The sequence below is a fragment of the Ursus americanus genome, chromosome 17, assembly GCF_024610735.1.
Source record: "Ursus americanus isolate L20-20 chromosome 17, mUrsAme1.1.p, whole genome shotgun sequence".
Taxonomy (NCBI): domain Eukaryota; kingdom Metazoa; phylum Chordata; class Mammalia; order Carnivora; family Ursidae; genus Ursus; species Ursus americanus.
In genome coordinates this window covers 49098420-49113349 of record NC_142143.1, presented here as the reverse complement: position 1 = coordinate 49113349, position 14930 = coordinate 49098420, and the positions used below count along the sequence as shown (strand labels likewise).

Genomic DNA, 14930 nt, shown 5'->3' with positions numbered 1-14930 from the left:
CACAAGGTTGAAAGGGCACTGTGTGAGGACCATTGAACCATGTGGTGAGAGGACTAAATAAAAGGTGTTTATACCTGGGATGTTTGGGGAATTCAGAGAAGGATGGCCCTAGCTCTTGGGTTAGGGGCAAGATTTTGGTAAAGAAGAGAAGGTCTCTGAGATTTAAAGGAGGGCTTCATGGAGGATTATAGTTTTTAAGCTGAATCTCAGTCTATGAACATCAGTTAGCCAAAGAGTGGGAAGGAAAATTCTAGGATATGGAGTAGCATGGGCAAGACCTGAAGGCCTGAAAGAGTAAAGTATGGTCAGTGAGATGCAGGTTATTTAATATGGATAGCTCGGGTGGGTGAGGCAAGTGCAAGAGGTGAGAAAGGAAGGTAGCCAAATCATGAAATGCCTTACATGATGTTTAAGGAATTAAGTCTTGGGGAAGGGAGGAAGGGGAAATAACATGACTTGATTTGCATTTTATGGGGATTATTGATTTAGTATGGTGGAAGGTCAGTGCTGGTTCCAGATGTTTCTATGAGAAGGCTGGGATGGCAACTTGATTCGAAGGGTGGCTAAGGCCCTTGTCTTGAAGCTGTATTTGAGTAGTAAACATCTGTTTGTTTGTTCTTTTAAAAATAGATTTTATGTCTCTTTGTGATGACTTAAGAAGCTTATGAAGCTTAATGCATGACTCTTTCAGTTCTTTTGCCTCCCTAAGCCAGCCATGCCCCTGCAGTGCCCCCACAGAGAACATTGGAAGAGTATGAGGCTGGAGGGACTCATGAAATGCTGAGAGTCCTAGCAGTGGTCATTACAGTAGATTTGGAAAGAAGGTGGATGGGGGTGCCTGGGTGGCTCAGTCAGTTAAGCACCCGACTCTTGATTTCAGATCAGGTCATGATCTCAGGGTCTGGAGATCGAGTTCCGTGTTGGGCTCCATGCTGGGTGTGGAGTCTGCTTGGGATTCTCTCTTTCCCTCTCCCTGCACCCCTCTCCTGCTCCCTCTCTCAAAACCAAAACCAAAACCAAAACCAAAACAAAACAAAAAAAGAAAGAAGGGAGATGGAGTTGAGAGATTTTTAGGTTGTAGACTGACGAGGTTTCCTGCTGAATTGTATATGAGCTTGAGAGAGAGCATCAGTCAATGTAGTCCCCGCCATGTGGAACTTTTTCCTAAGTATATACTATATATGACAGTGGGACTATGAAAGTTATTTAGTTTATACATAACCATGTTTTCCACTGAAAAAAGCCCCAAAGTGTGAGAACACCAGTAATGTTCTGTAACATGAGTTTTCTATACACAGAGGAGCCTACGTATTTCTGGAGACACCATATTAATAAATAAATAAACAAACAAACAAACAAATAAATAAATAAATAAATAAATAAATGTATTCCTCAAGATATTAGAATCATGGAATTGAAGGATTTCATAATGAAATTGTTTAATTGAGGTATAAGTATCTTTAAATTTTGGTATCAAAATGATTTAAGGGTAAGTTCAACAAAGCTGATAATTCCTAAGCAGTCACCATTACCGTACAGTGCTTAAACACAGAGGTTCAGGGGTTTGACTGATTTGAAGTCTGGTTTTGCTACTTAACTAGCTATGTATCTTGGCTTCCTCATTTGTAAGATGGGAGGTAATAGTAGTTCTTACCTAAAAGGTAGCTGTGGGGTGAAATAGATTAGGATGTGAAAAGTGCATAGAACAATGGCTGAGATTTAGTAAAGCACCATATATAAATGTTCACTGAGTTCACTATAGATATCTCTATCTATCTATCTATCTATCTATCTATCTATCTATCTATCTATCATCTATCTATCTATCTATCATCTATCCATCTATGTATCTATCATCGATCTATCTATCTTTGTATTTTCTTAGTACAGTAGACTTTTAAGAATATATAAATATGTCCTATCTTTCATTTAACTATTTTCACTTTAATAGGAACCAAAAATGCACTTTCTGTTTGAGAAATAATCATCTCAATCTGTTGTTTTTATCTCTTTCTTTTACTTATACATCCTGCCGAACCAGAATGCAAGTCCAATAAATATACATGTTTCTTTTATTCTTACTATCCAGTACTGATGGAAGCCAAAGTGTCTGTCTTTCTGGCTTGCAAATCCATTTTAGTTTGATAGATGAATTGGCTAGAATAGTATTCAGTAATGCCTTAGTCATTCAAGCACTCACTTTTTAAAGCATTATGAAAGTTGGTATTTCCAGCGTTTATACACTTTATGACTTGAATATTAGTAAAATCATTACCATCCATTTCTCTAACAGAATTGTATTCTTAGAAATACAGGAATGTTGAAGAAATCAAGTTCAACAGTAATGAAACAAACTATATTTTGAAAAATAAAAGTGAAGTTGAAGTGGGAATGCTAGTCCTTATTACTTTGTATAAGTAGGGAGGGAAGAGGTCAAAATTGGAGATATAGGAAATTAAGGTGAAAGTCTGGAGTCTTGCTTTAATTTACTGTTCCCTGGTCAAAACCCATTACAACAAAAATCTCTGTAAATCAAAAAGATTTCTGCTCCCTTAGCCAGTACCCTACTAATTTCAGGTATTATTTAATACAAAATAATTCCAGAACTAAAAAATAATTGGAACAGGCTCTTAAAATTGATTATAACTGGATTGACCTGTATGAAGGCCATATCCCAAAAGAGTGATCTATCATTTTTCATCTTTGGCTTCCTTTACTTCTTATTTTTAAATAAAGCATAATTTTAATTTAGAGCTTATTAAGTGCATCTGAGTATGGTTCACTCATGTTTGTAATTAAAGTTAATTTCTTTCTCTCTCAGAATTTTTTCTAAATTTCCTATAACAGTTTCATTTCATATTAAAAGAGCACTGGGATAGGAGTCAGAAAACTCCTAACCACAGCCCTATCATTAACTTGTGTGACCGTGAACATGACTGTAAACCTCTTCAGATCTCAGTTTCTTTATCTTTAAAACAAAGAATTCAAATTAGATCATCTATTCAGTTCTGAGATTCTGTGATTTTATTAACTGTTATTTGTTTTTACTTTTGGCTCTGGCTTAATCAAATCTGGAAACTCAATACTAATTAATGGCTGGGAATTTATAGAAAAATCTGCTAGGTTGTGGTGGGAGGACAGAAATCTTTTCCACGTTTGAACATTAGAATTCCTTACCACTATATCAAGACTGAAGCATTATCTGAGGAGGGATTAGGAAGCACAACTTTATACAGAGTTTCAGTGCTTGATAAAAATTAAGTCTAATTGTAGCTTCGACTAGATAGCATGGTAGCTTTCAGCCAAGTGAGAGTATTTGTCTAAATAGTACTAATTACAGTGATAAATTATACTTTTCTCTAACATTATACACATAATATGTGGTTGTTACTTGACTTCATTGTTGTACTTAACAGTCACCATGAATTGAAGAGCCACATGGTTTGTAAAGTTTGTAAAGATATCATAATATTCTAATGTAGAAATTAGAAGTCTTAAAGAGAGATATTTTGCAAATGATGTTTGCAAGTCACAGGATATCGTCTGTATAACTAGGACTCTCCAGAGCTTAGCACAATGCCTGGCACTTAATAAATATTTGTTTAACGAATAAATAAACATTTGGAAAGTTTACATGTAGGTGAAGTGATAGCTATAACAGAGAGTACACATTTATTTGAGACTCTTTTACATGGGGAGATTAAAAGTGAAGTTCATAGTTTGGTTGCCTTTTGAGTATATTATGAAAAACAATTTCTCTTCTCTTTTCTCACTTTGTTGCATTTAATACAATACAGTTGATATCGTAGGTAAAAAACACATTGTAACTAAACAAAGAGCAAAAAAGTGGCAACATGGATTTATTGTGTATTATCCAGACTAGCTTTTTACTTTTTCTCTCAAACAGTTTGAGTTTTAGTGGTAGATAAACTGTTTGAGGAAGGGAATAAGTACATATTATGCTTATTATGAGAATTAAGAATTCCGGCTCTTTTGATCACTTTTCTCTGGAACGAGTTAAAGTTTTTTGTTATGCTTTAAATTTTCCATTTGTAAAGAGGAACTACAACAGACATGCACCAAAGCAACATCCATAAGTAAGAATAACTACTATCTAAGTTAGCTGGCGACAGTTCATTAATGGCATCTGATGTTATATTTATCTACCTTTAAAAAAAAAGAATTTATCAGTGTGCTTACTGTTCATCTACTGCATAGATTGGCTTTCCATGCCAGTTTTATTTTTTTTAACCTTTTAGGGTTATGAAAAGATGAATCATCTCCATGACTCTTTGATAAAAGTTATGACTCTCCTCCCTCAGAAAGTATACCTGTGAGCCTACACACAGTTTTTCATATAATTTCATTTTTTTGTCAGATAGGTTTTTTTTGTTAGAATCTGTGTTCTAAACAATATACATGATACCAACATAAAAACTGATTAGAACATAGTATATCTGATTTCGTTATTGATAACCACCAATGGAGTTCTCTCCCACGTGTTTAGATTAATGTCCGCCATTGTTCAGTATCACCACTGTCTTACAGGCTCATCTTACCTAACTTCTTTGATTATATTAAAAATGCTTTGGGGGAGATTTTTTTAAAGAAACATAATATTTAAAAAATATACATACAAATTTCAACTCACATAATTCACAAAATAATTTGCAATTAATTGATTGAATTGTACCCGCTTTTTCCGGTAGATGGCACTAGATTTACATTCTTTCACAGCATGCACGTGTACTGATACCATTAGCACATAGGTGCATTGTGAGAACTTAAACAAAAGTATGTAAAGAATATCCAGTTAAGAACATATGGATTTACAAACCACAAGTTTTTCTGCTTATATTATGTTCAAACAATATTTGTAGAGTGCAAAACCTTTTTCCATTTTCAATAGGATTCCAAGTCCCTTATGCTTGGACATCTCATTGAAATTGTCTTTCATGTATAGACTTTCTATAAACTAAAACAAGTTTTCATAAATTAACTTATCTTAAATCCAAATAGCTGATTTAACAGTAATTTATAGCATTATATGAAACTAAATTTTCTTCAGCAGACCACCCAAGAATGAAAGAAAATTATACATTTTGTTTTGCTATGTTTTGAATTTTTATAGAATCTTGAAAATGTTATTAATTTAACATGTTGATTGTTAAGCATGAATTAAAATATTTTTGGAAACTAAGAAAAATTATATTTAAAATGTTGATTAATGAGTACTCTGATGCAGCTATATTTTTTCTAAAACAAAGTGTTTTGGTAGCTCTATAATATAATAAAGTTCTAATGTTAATGTTGAAAACTTGCTGTACTACATCTAAATACCATATCAGTTTTAAAAATTATTTGTGCGCAAGGCTAAATTATTATAGAATAATACATCTGTATGAATAAGGTGTTGGGCATATGGTTTGTTAAATGTGGATTTTGTTAATTTTTAATTAAATATGGAATAAATTTTTCATATATACATTAATAATTATAAAAGATGTAGCAACATCTAGTAGCAACAGAGATAAAAATGGGCATGAACAAAAGATAAAACAAATTTTAGTTTGTTTGAGAAATTCACTGGTCAACTAATTAACAGTGACTGTAAAGAATATAAAACGTATTATGAATTCTGAAAACAAATGATAATTCTGCAGGGTTAGATTATCTAGACCATATAGACTTTTGGGGAATCTTGTAAGTTGAGTTATTAGATGTTTATCTATCTAAACATATTCACAAGAATGTTACCTATCAGATCATATAGAAGGATTTATTCAAACAAGCCTGAGCCAAATTTTGCTCTCAACAAACATGTTTAATGAAGAAATGAGGCCTATATGGCAATTCACAAAGACTCACTAATATTGGGACTAGATACTTGATGAATTACCATTGTCAGTCTTTTCCAGTTTATAACTTCATCCTAAACATTTTATTTAGAGGTTGAATTTCTCATGGCTGCTTTTGCTAGATACATTTCAATTTAAAACGCTTTAAAAAAGATTTTACTGAGATGCAATGGCAAATTATTTCTAGTTATTTTCTGTGCTTTTGCATTTAAAATCAACCATATTTTTAAAAATTTAAAATTTCCATTTATTTCAATTCCCTAATTTTTTTCTTTTCTTTCTTTACATTAGTGTATTTGCACTTGTATTAGCCACTTAAAATGTATGTTATAAAAAAATATACCACGGAATGACAAAGATATCAGTTATTTAGATGATTTGTAAGACTTATACGTTTATAGAATTTAAATTTATTCAGCTACTATGGTAAGCATTTCCTTCAACACTAAATATATTATATTCAGCCATATAATTGCAAGGAAAAAATGGAGTGCTAATTTAAATCATTAGATTATTTGAATTTTAAGTAAGCAAAGAAAATCCAAAATTCCATAGCTACAGATTTTGTTTTGTTGTAGAAGTGCATTTTGTCTCACAGAATGAGACAGCTGTTCATATTATATTCCATTGTGATTAATATTTTAATAGTTTTTGTTCAAATTTTAGATAACACCAAGTTTCAGAGCTTACTATCCTATTACTGGTATTGATGAAGAAACAGATTGGAAGCTTAGTCTGTTTTCACTAGCTTGTTTCTACTACCGACTTGGTTTCTGGCCCCATGAATGTTTTGTGCCTTTTATTCCTGTTCTTCATCTGTAAACTGAGAATGACATATCAGTCTTGTCAAATCTTTCACAATTAGACGTAACCCTCAGGTATTAACATTATCTCATATTTCCCAGAGATTTATGCTGTGCCACTTTAATCTCTGACTGTAAGGGGGAATAAACTGGAAAAATTAAAAAAGGAGGGGTGGGACATTAAATATGTCTGGGAAAGTGATGGGTTTGATTGGCCAAAATCTATTTCTAATGTAGGAAAATCCTTGGTTCCTGCAAAGTAAGTTTTGGCAGAGATTTTTTTGCCTCTAGTTCACTACTACATCTCAGCCACTAGAATTGTGTCTGTCACGTAATAGGTGTTCAATAAATATTTGTGGAATGAATGAATGGGTGTAAATAAGTAGCATCCTCTTATGTATCAAAATAATGCCACATTGTAAGTAATGTGACCTCTGTTTTTAAGGAATGTATATTCTGGTGAGAAAGATGACCACTTTGGGTCCGGGTTTTGTTATCTATAGGATGAAGGAAGTTATATACTTGATGGTTTTATGGTTCTACATAAACACTTCCTCCTTTGCTTTTCTCCGGTGGGAGGGAGTAAACGAAGTGAGAAGCACTGTGCTTTCTGCACAGAATGGCAGACTGGCTTCTTGGAATAGGGTCTGAAGCAATGTCAGTTCTTCCGAAGGATATTGAAGGAATGTGTAGATGTAATTAGCAGGAAGTGGTAGGGGTGGGGGATGGCGGCATGGGGGTGGGAATGGACTGTGAGCACATGGGTTAGTAAAAGATGGGCATGTTAAAGCACAACAAAGCATGAGTTCAAGAAAGAAATGTAATGAATGAATAAATTAAAGTAGGAACGCGGCAGACAAGAGAGCCTGGCTCTCATTAACCAGGTGTGTGACCATGTCAACTTTGTTAGGCCTTGGTTTCCTCATGAGAGCTTCCTCATGAGGACTAGAAGTTCCTCAATTCCCAAATTATAACCTGAGGAACACTAATTAATACCCGGTAAAACTGGTCCCATTGTCAAATTGAGAAACGGCATACTACTATCTTTTATAGATTCTCTTTTTACATTTTATCATCTTGATAGTCAGGATGCAGTTTAAACCATTGTTTGAGAAAATATTGTGTCATTGGCAACTCTTTTTACTTTTCTAGTGGAGCATAAAATAATGGTGTGTCACAATACCACATATTTAGTAATGCACATCAATATTAAGAAAATCTCTGAGAAGATGTTCATTAAAAAACCCATGTAACCTTGATTTTTCCAATATGGTTTGACTATAGAAACTTATTCTCACCAGCCCTCTACCCGCCCCCCCCGCCCCAGCCCCCCCCAGAATAACCTATTAGCATTTTTTCTTTTAGAGCCGGTGTTTTACAGATTACATTTTGGGGAATGCTGGATTAGGTAATCTCTTAGTCTTAAATCCAGAGATTTAATGGAATATTAGCCTATAATAGAAGATTTGAATATGGAACTCAAGAGAGGTAATAAAGGATGCAGAGTAATAATAAAAGAAAAAATTAATCTATCAACAATGATTCTTTTTTTAAAATACTAATGTTGCATTTTTTTGTAAGATTTTATTTTTTCAAGTAATCTCTACTCCCAATGTGGGGTTTGAATTTACAACCCCGAGATCAAGAGTCACACGCTCTACTGACTGAGCCAGCCAGGCACCCTTAGTGTTGCAGTTTTTAAATTTAATTCTGAGACATAGCCAAAGCCACCATTTAGGAAACATCTTTTTGGAAGGAAATTTAAATACAAATAATTAAAATGGAGAGTTGAATAAATATTTAAATACAACATATACTTACTTAGTACTTATTCTTGCCCGGGCACATTGCTAGATGCTGGGAGTGCAAAGATGACCAACATATGTATGTACCCTGTCTTTCAAGGAGATAGTGGATAATTCAAGAGAAGCCTTATGCCTTTTCTTTAGTTGTCTGGGTGATAAAGAAAAATGTAAACATTTTTACTTTTTTTCCTCCAGAATCTTTCGAATTTTTCTGGAACATACGGACTCAAATTTAGTTATTCATTGAGTGGCAATTGCAGACTTGTTTTCTGCCCATTGTTATAGAATTAATTTAGATTTTAAATTTGATTTGGGAGATAATGTAATTTTGGAAATTTACAAAGCTGAGCTCTTAGACAATATAAAATTTATTTTCTTTCTACTGAAGTATTCTTAATGTTACATTTAAACAAAATTCTGCATCCGTAAGTGAGGGATCCTATCCTTCTTTTTTGTGGATGGTTATCCCTCATCTTCCCTTTAGCCCGTGCTCCCAAGGGGGTGAGGCAGGACGGGAGAGCGAGCTATTTTTTGCAAGTCTTTTTGATTGCATGTGAAATGTAGAATGGAAATGAGCCTGTCTGTTTTTAATTTTTTTTTTCCCTGTATGGGCCATGATGTTCTAGTGAAGACCCATACTAGAAAAAAAAAAAAAATTAAAAACAGGGAACTCCAACTTTGTCAGACATTTCACATGCAATCAGATAGACTTGAAGTTAAGTGACTTTCTCTTCCACTATTGTTGATGATGGCAGTGCCTTTAAAAATTCTCTTTTTACTCATATGCTTTGCAAGCAAGAAAATGCTTTTTGCATCAAGACATGTTTTAAATATTTCCCTAAACTTAGGCTTTATGGTCTACATTAATGTAAAAATCATTGCTCTTGGTATTTGCGTTACATTCTGAAGAGCTGATAAAGTACTCTAGTTCTTTTAGATACTTAAAGAATGTTGATAAAAGTATTGCTACACATGACTTCAACAATTAAAAATGTGTGACACACAAGTAAAAGACAGAAATGCAAAATGTGGTTTCTATCTTACAGAGCCATTCAGGTGAATGTTTCACCAGGATGCACATAGCGGTAAACCTCTCCATGTCTCCTATCAAGAAAGTCATGCCTCCCTACTTATAAGAACTTACTATTAAAGGCTAGAATTTTAAACCATATTAGTAGGCTTCGGATGTTGTGGGAAATAAATGTACTCCTACTGACTTCAGTGAGAAAATGCTTGCACACATTCCCGTTAATATTAAAACTGCCTTATTTCTCAGCTCCACAATTTCTCCTCTTCCAAGTCTAAATCCACCACTTTATCCTGGTTGTTTTTACTTTGGTAAGTTACTTACATGAAAGACCCTTTGCATTCCCTTAATCACTGGATACTTACTGTCTTGACATTGTACACATTTGATCATACTAAATCTCAGCTTGTCTAGATGGAGTTACCTTCCGTATTTGAATCTTCTCTAGCCCTCTGAGCCTATAGATACTGTTTCTACAAATTATGTGAGTTTTCCATATCCCAGTTACAGTTGGACCTAGTCAATCTAGATGGGCAAAGTTTGAGAGTATTAATGTTTTCTTTGTTAACGTTCTACACACAAAATTTTGTATATGCTTTTACTGCGCGTTGTATTGATTGCTTTTTTTCTTTTTTTGTAATATCTTTCCTGCTAGAATCTTTGCTCTCCTAGGATAGGAACCTTGACTTTTTCGTTTTTAACTTTCCAGAGCTCATCATAGTTCTTGATTCACTGTAGATGTTTAATAAGTAGTTGTAGGTAATATGAATTAATATGAGGCTCAACAGTTTATATTGTCGAAGAATTTATAATCTGGGAAAATAAAGTGGAAACAACTGAAGACATTTGAGAATAATGGCAAAATGCTATTTTAGCCCGTGTAAATACTACCTTGCAGAGTAAATGTACTAGTACTAAGGGTATACAGAAGAAAAGAGTTATCAGAGTAGGGATGAATTTATTTGGGTATGTAGACGTGGAAGGAAAAATTGCTTGAAAGTATTTTCTCAGTTTATCTGTTCAAACCTTCAGTATGGGAACAAGAGACCAATTTTATCATTCAGCTATGCTCCACTAAACCATATGGTCTTGTTTAATTCAAAAAGTTTAAAATGGTATGTTGCCTTGGCATGCTTATAATGTCCATTGATGTTAATTAGAACTCTGTGCATGCATCAATAGAATATAACTGAAACTGATCTGTAGAACAGTCTTATGTGAATAGAAAAGCAGTGAGAAGGCATGCAATGTGATAATTACTATGACAAAGATATGATTTTTCTCACATATAGAAAAGAAAAAACAATCTTTAGGTAGAAACAGTTATCTTGCTTTCTGACTCCCTAAGACCTGGAGTTTTATTTTCTTTGTGTTATATTTAGGACTTGGAGGATGAATGAAATTAAACTGAACCTAAATGTAAAAATTAAGAATGTTTTTAAAACATGGAAACCGGGTTGAGGTACAAATTTTAAACTTTCTTTAGTTATGAATATTCCGTGACATCACCTACAAGAGCACTCTGAAGGGAAGAGTGACTGGATTGTTCGAGAAGGGTAACAACATCATTTGGCCAAAGGATTTTGCTCTCTGGGTCCATCAAAAATTTATCACTGAAAAACATCTATTGAGTATCCTCTTACACATGACTCCAGGTTGGGAATGATAATCTATAGTCTGAAAGGGATGACATTAATTACACAGAGCAAGTTAACAGAGACTGCACTCTGATTCTGAGTTCAAAGTTCAGCCAGTCAGATACTCTCTGAGAGCTATTTTGAGGATAGCACTTTGCTAAAAGGATATTCCCTAACATTTCTCTTGGGAGTTAAAAAGTAATGCCAGACAACGTCTGTACTAAGATATGTAATTGTAAATTTCCTGGTTTAAAAACCTATTCTTTGCATGTTTAAATGGTGGTTTTCTGCCCCATTCACGTTCAAGTTTTGGCACGTGTGTTGCAGTTCCTTGTCTCTGTCTCTACCACTGGAGCATGAACTCAGTGTACTCATCTCTTGCATTGGCCATGTCCTCTGTGTGTTTAGAAAGCACCTCTTTTGGATATCAGTACAGCCTACTCCCTCTCTTCCTACAGAGCTTTGCTCCAATGTCGTCTTCTCAGTGAGCCCTATCTTGACCACATGTTTAAGGTTACAGCCCTTAACTTCTAGCCTTCCCATCTTCTTTGCTCTGCTCAGTTCCCGGGAGCTCAGTGAAAGGAGGATCTTTATTTTGTTCACTGGTATATCCTAAGTACTTAGAATAATGCCAGCATATAGTAGGTGATCAGTAATTATTGAAGGATTGAATGAATCTATTTTACTTAGCACAGTATCTGGCACTCTGTAAACAACACTTTTGTTGCCTTTAGAAAACAGTAAGAAAAAAATGTTGGATCATTGGTCCTGTTAGTAAGCCCTGCAACCCTAGTTTCACGGAAGCCACAATATTGAGGCAAAAGTGTCATGACATCTTAGATTGCATGTTAATCTTGGGAATGTTTTTCCTATGTAGGTCTACTCTGAGAGAAAAATCAGAATTGGGTATGCTTCTACAGGCATGAAAGCTTTTCTTCCTCGTGCTTGGCATTCTTTTCCCCCAAGCCTTTATTGAATTACTGGAATGCAAAACAAACAAACATATATGAAAAAAATGGTTCATGGAATACATTTTACATGCTATTCTAAAAATGGACTAGATTTGGCTTTTACAAATGCCCACTTATTTAGAAATTTCTAACACTATCATATCTGGATAGTGTTCAGCTTTCCAATATGACAGACTAATAACCAACTGAAAATTCAAAGTGGTAATGAAAATTCAAGTATACCACTTTGAAATATAGTAGCAAGCTATTTCAACATGAATTTTACTGTTTAAGCCCACTAAACTCAAAGCAAAACAAGATGGTCTTGTCATCTTTTATTTATTTATTATCTTGGGAAAATATTTAATAGTTTCATTTTTTTTCTGATGCTAGAACCAAAACTAAAGTTATGGGATCTTTAGGTCTTGTTTTGTTTTGCTTTTTCACAATGAAATGTAAGATTTATGACTTAAAAGTATTCTAAGACTTAGGTAACATCTGATTTACTTCTTAACAGGAAGTTAAAAAGCCTTTCAACGTTTTATAGACTTTGTGAGAATCCCATTTGAACCTTGTCACTGACCCTCTGTTGAAGGAATGAACACAGGGAAAACAGACATTGGCCAGCAGACAAATGTATTTATTTTTCTGGATATACTGTGGCAATTATTACTCTTCTCCCCTATTATCTTAAGTTGTTAGACATAGTTCTTGAGCTAAAAGTTATTACATAATTTAAAAAGAAAGAAGAAAGCTGTAGCATAATTTGTCCTCACAGAATATATAATGACTATGGGCTTTACAGTCAGATAGCCTTGGGTTTGAGTTGATGTATGTATTTACTGTTTGTCCTTAGTAAGTTATTTTACAACATCTCTGAGCCTCAGTTTCTGTATCTGTAGAATGGGCATGTTGTCTACTTCCTAGAATTATTGAGAACATTAAATGTGGTTATGTAAAAATGCCTAGAAATGTGCCTGGCATATAGTAAATACTCAAATTTTAGTTTTCTTTTCTCGTAATTCTTATTTTAATCATTTTAAAAGATAATTTGTGAGAAAAATACTGTCCTAAGGGAATTATTATTGAAAAATAATTACCAGTAAAATACTGCAGCACCCTGAAATGCTCAACCTGGCTACCTTTGAAAATTCATTTTTAACTTCAGAATTTGCCGTAATCAGAATGATAATGTGATGTTGCATTTATTCAGACAGTGTTTGCTCTTAGATCATTGCTGTGACCCTTAGAGCAGACCTGTGAGGGCGTCAGTACATGGTCAGAGAGCCTGACTTGCCTAAGGTCACATGACTGGGAAGCAGGCAGAGCCAGAACATGAACTCTTGCTGTAAGTCTGTTTCTACTTACAGCAAGAGCTTTCCATTGGAGCTTCAAGATAATACTGGCTTTGAGGCAGCAAGCCTCAATAGAGCAAGCGTCAATATAAAAAGAGACTTCGGGCATATTTCAGTAAATAAATACTCTTGGATGGGGTTCAAGATGGATCTTATCTATACCAAAGTTACTCTGTAGGGTCTGGCGTTACGATGACTTACCAAGGTGGCGGTATCACTCCCTCAAACATACTTTGTGTTGCACGTATATACACACACACTCACTTGTGCCTTTGAAGCACTCCATTAAACATTTAAATAAAGGGAAAAAAATCTTCCCCTAACATACTTCTAAGCCAATTTAGAGGTCATTGAACAGATGTCATATAATACTAATGTTAAATTACCCTGTGTAATAAGAAAATTACAGTTCCTAAGTGAAGATAGTGAAGGGAAACCATCCAATGAATTATTCTAGAATTTCAAAATGAAGCGATTTCTTCAAAATTAACAGTGGCACCATATAACTTTAGAAAAGTGAGTCTGAGAGGGAGAAGGGAAATCAGAGACAAAAGAGAAGCCTTTCTGTGTTTATATGTGTCAGTTTGGGGTTATGATGCTAGAGGAGCTAATGTAATAGTATAGCTTTCAATTGTCCAGGAAGTATATTATTAAACTATGTGGCAAGAAATTTATTAAAATCTGGCTAACTGCTCACTGGGTTGTTTAATATAAAATCACAATAGCTGTTTCTAGTCTACATAGACTTCCTTTTGCTATTAGGTACACTTTAAAAGCCTAATTATTTTGAGAACATGGTATGACCAAAGAATAAAAATGTACAAAGTTCGACAACTTTAAATAAGCACTAGCATTTCTTAAGGAAAGAAAAAAAAAACCCTCACTTACAGTTAGGAAACAATATTTATATTTAAGGTTGAAAAGCCAGGATATAGGAAAATTTTGCTAATTTGGAAGATGACCTTTAAGTGCACCAAAACCAAATAATTTGTAGGCTGTGACATAGGGCACATTCCTACAAAATTTGTGTGAATACTGCTTTAGTGGTTCTTGAAAGACAAACAAAGAAAGCTGGACTGAAATCTTTATCCCCCTCCCAGATAAGACAGAGTCTGACAAAAGAGCACAGCACTCTTTCAAAGCTTGCCATGAAAACGAGGTCTCTGTAGCACAGTTAATGAGATGGTTCGTAGTGGAAAAACAGTCTGTTTTTAAGAATGTTTAGATCAAAAGTAATTTCTAATCTATGAAATAAAGTCTCCTCAATACCCTTCATTCACCAGGAAAGCTTTTATGTTTGTTGTATTTACTTCAATCAGATGTTTTCAATTTTACCTTTTCTTTCTGTACAAATACTTAACGTGGTTCGTCAATACTGACCAACAATTTTATTCTCTTTCTTCAGAAAAGAGAGATTTTTGAGAGAGGGAGAATGAAAAAGAGAGAAACATCTTTGCCTAAACGATTTTGCAAGCATCTGTGCTTTAAGCTACTT

General features: G+C 34.2%; 1 protein-coding gene across 3 annotated transcripts in view; it reads left to right on the top strand.

The window, feature by feature from the left end:
• The window catches only part of MSRB3 (methionine sulfoxide reductase B3), a 164892-nt gene that overhangs the window by 29868 nt on the left and 120094 nt on the right, over positions 1-14930 (top strand). The window lies entirely within an intron of this gene.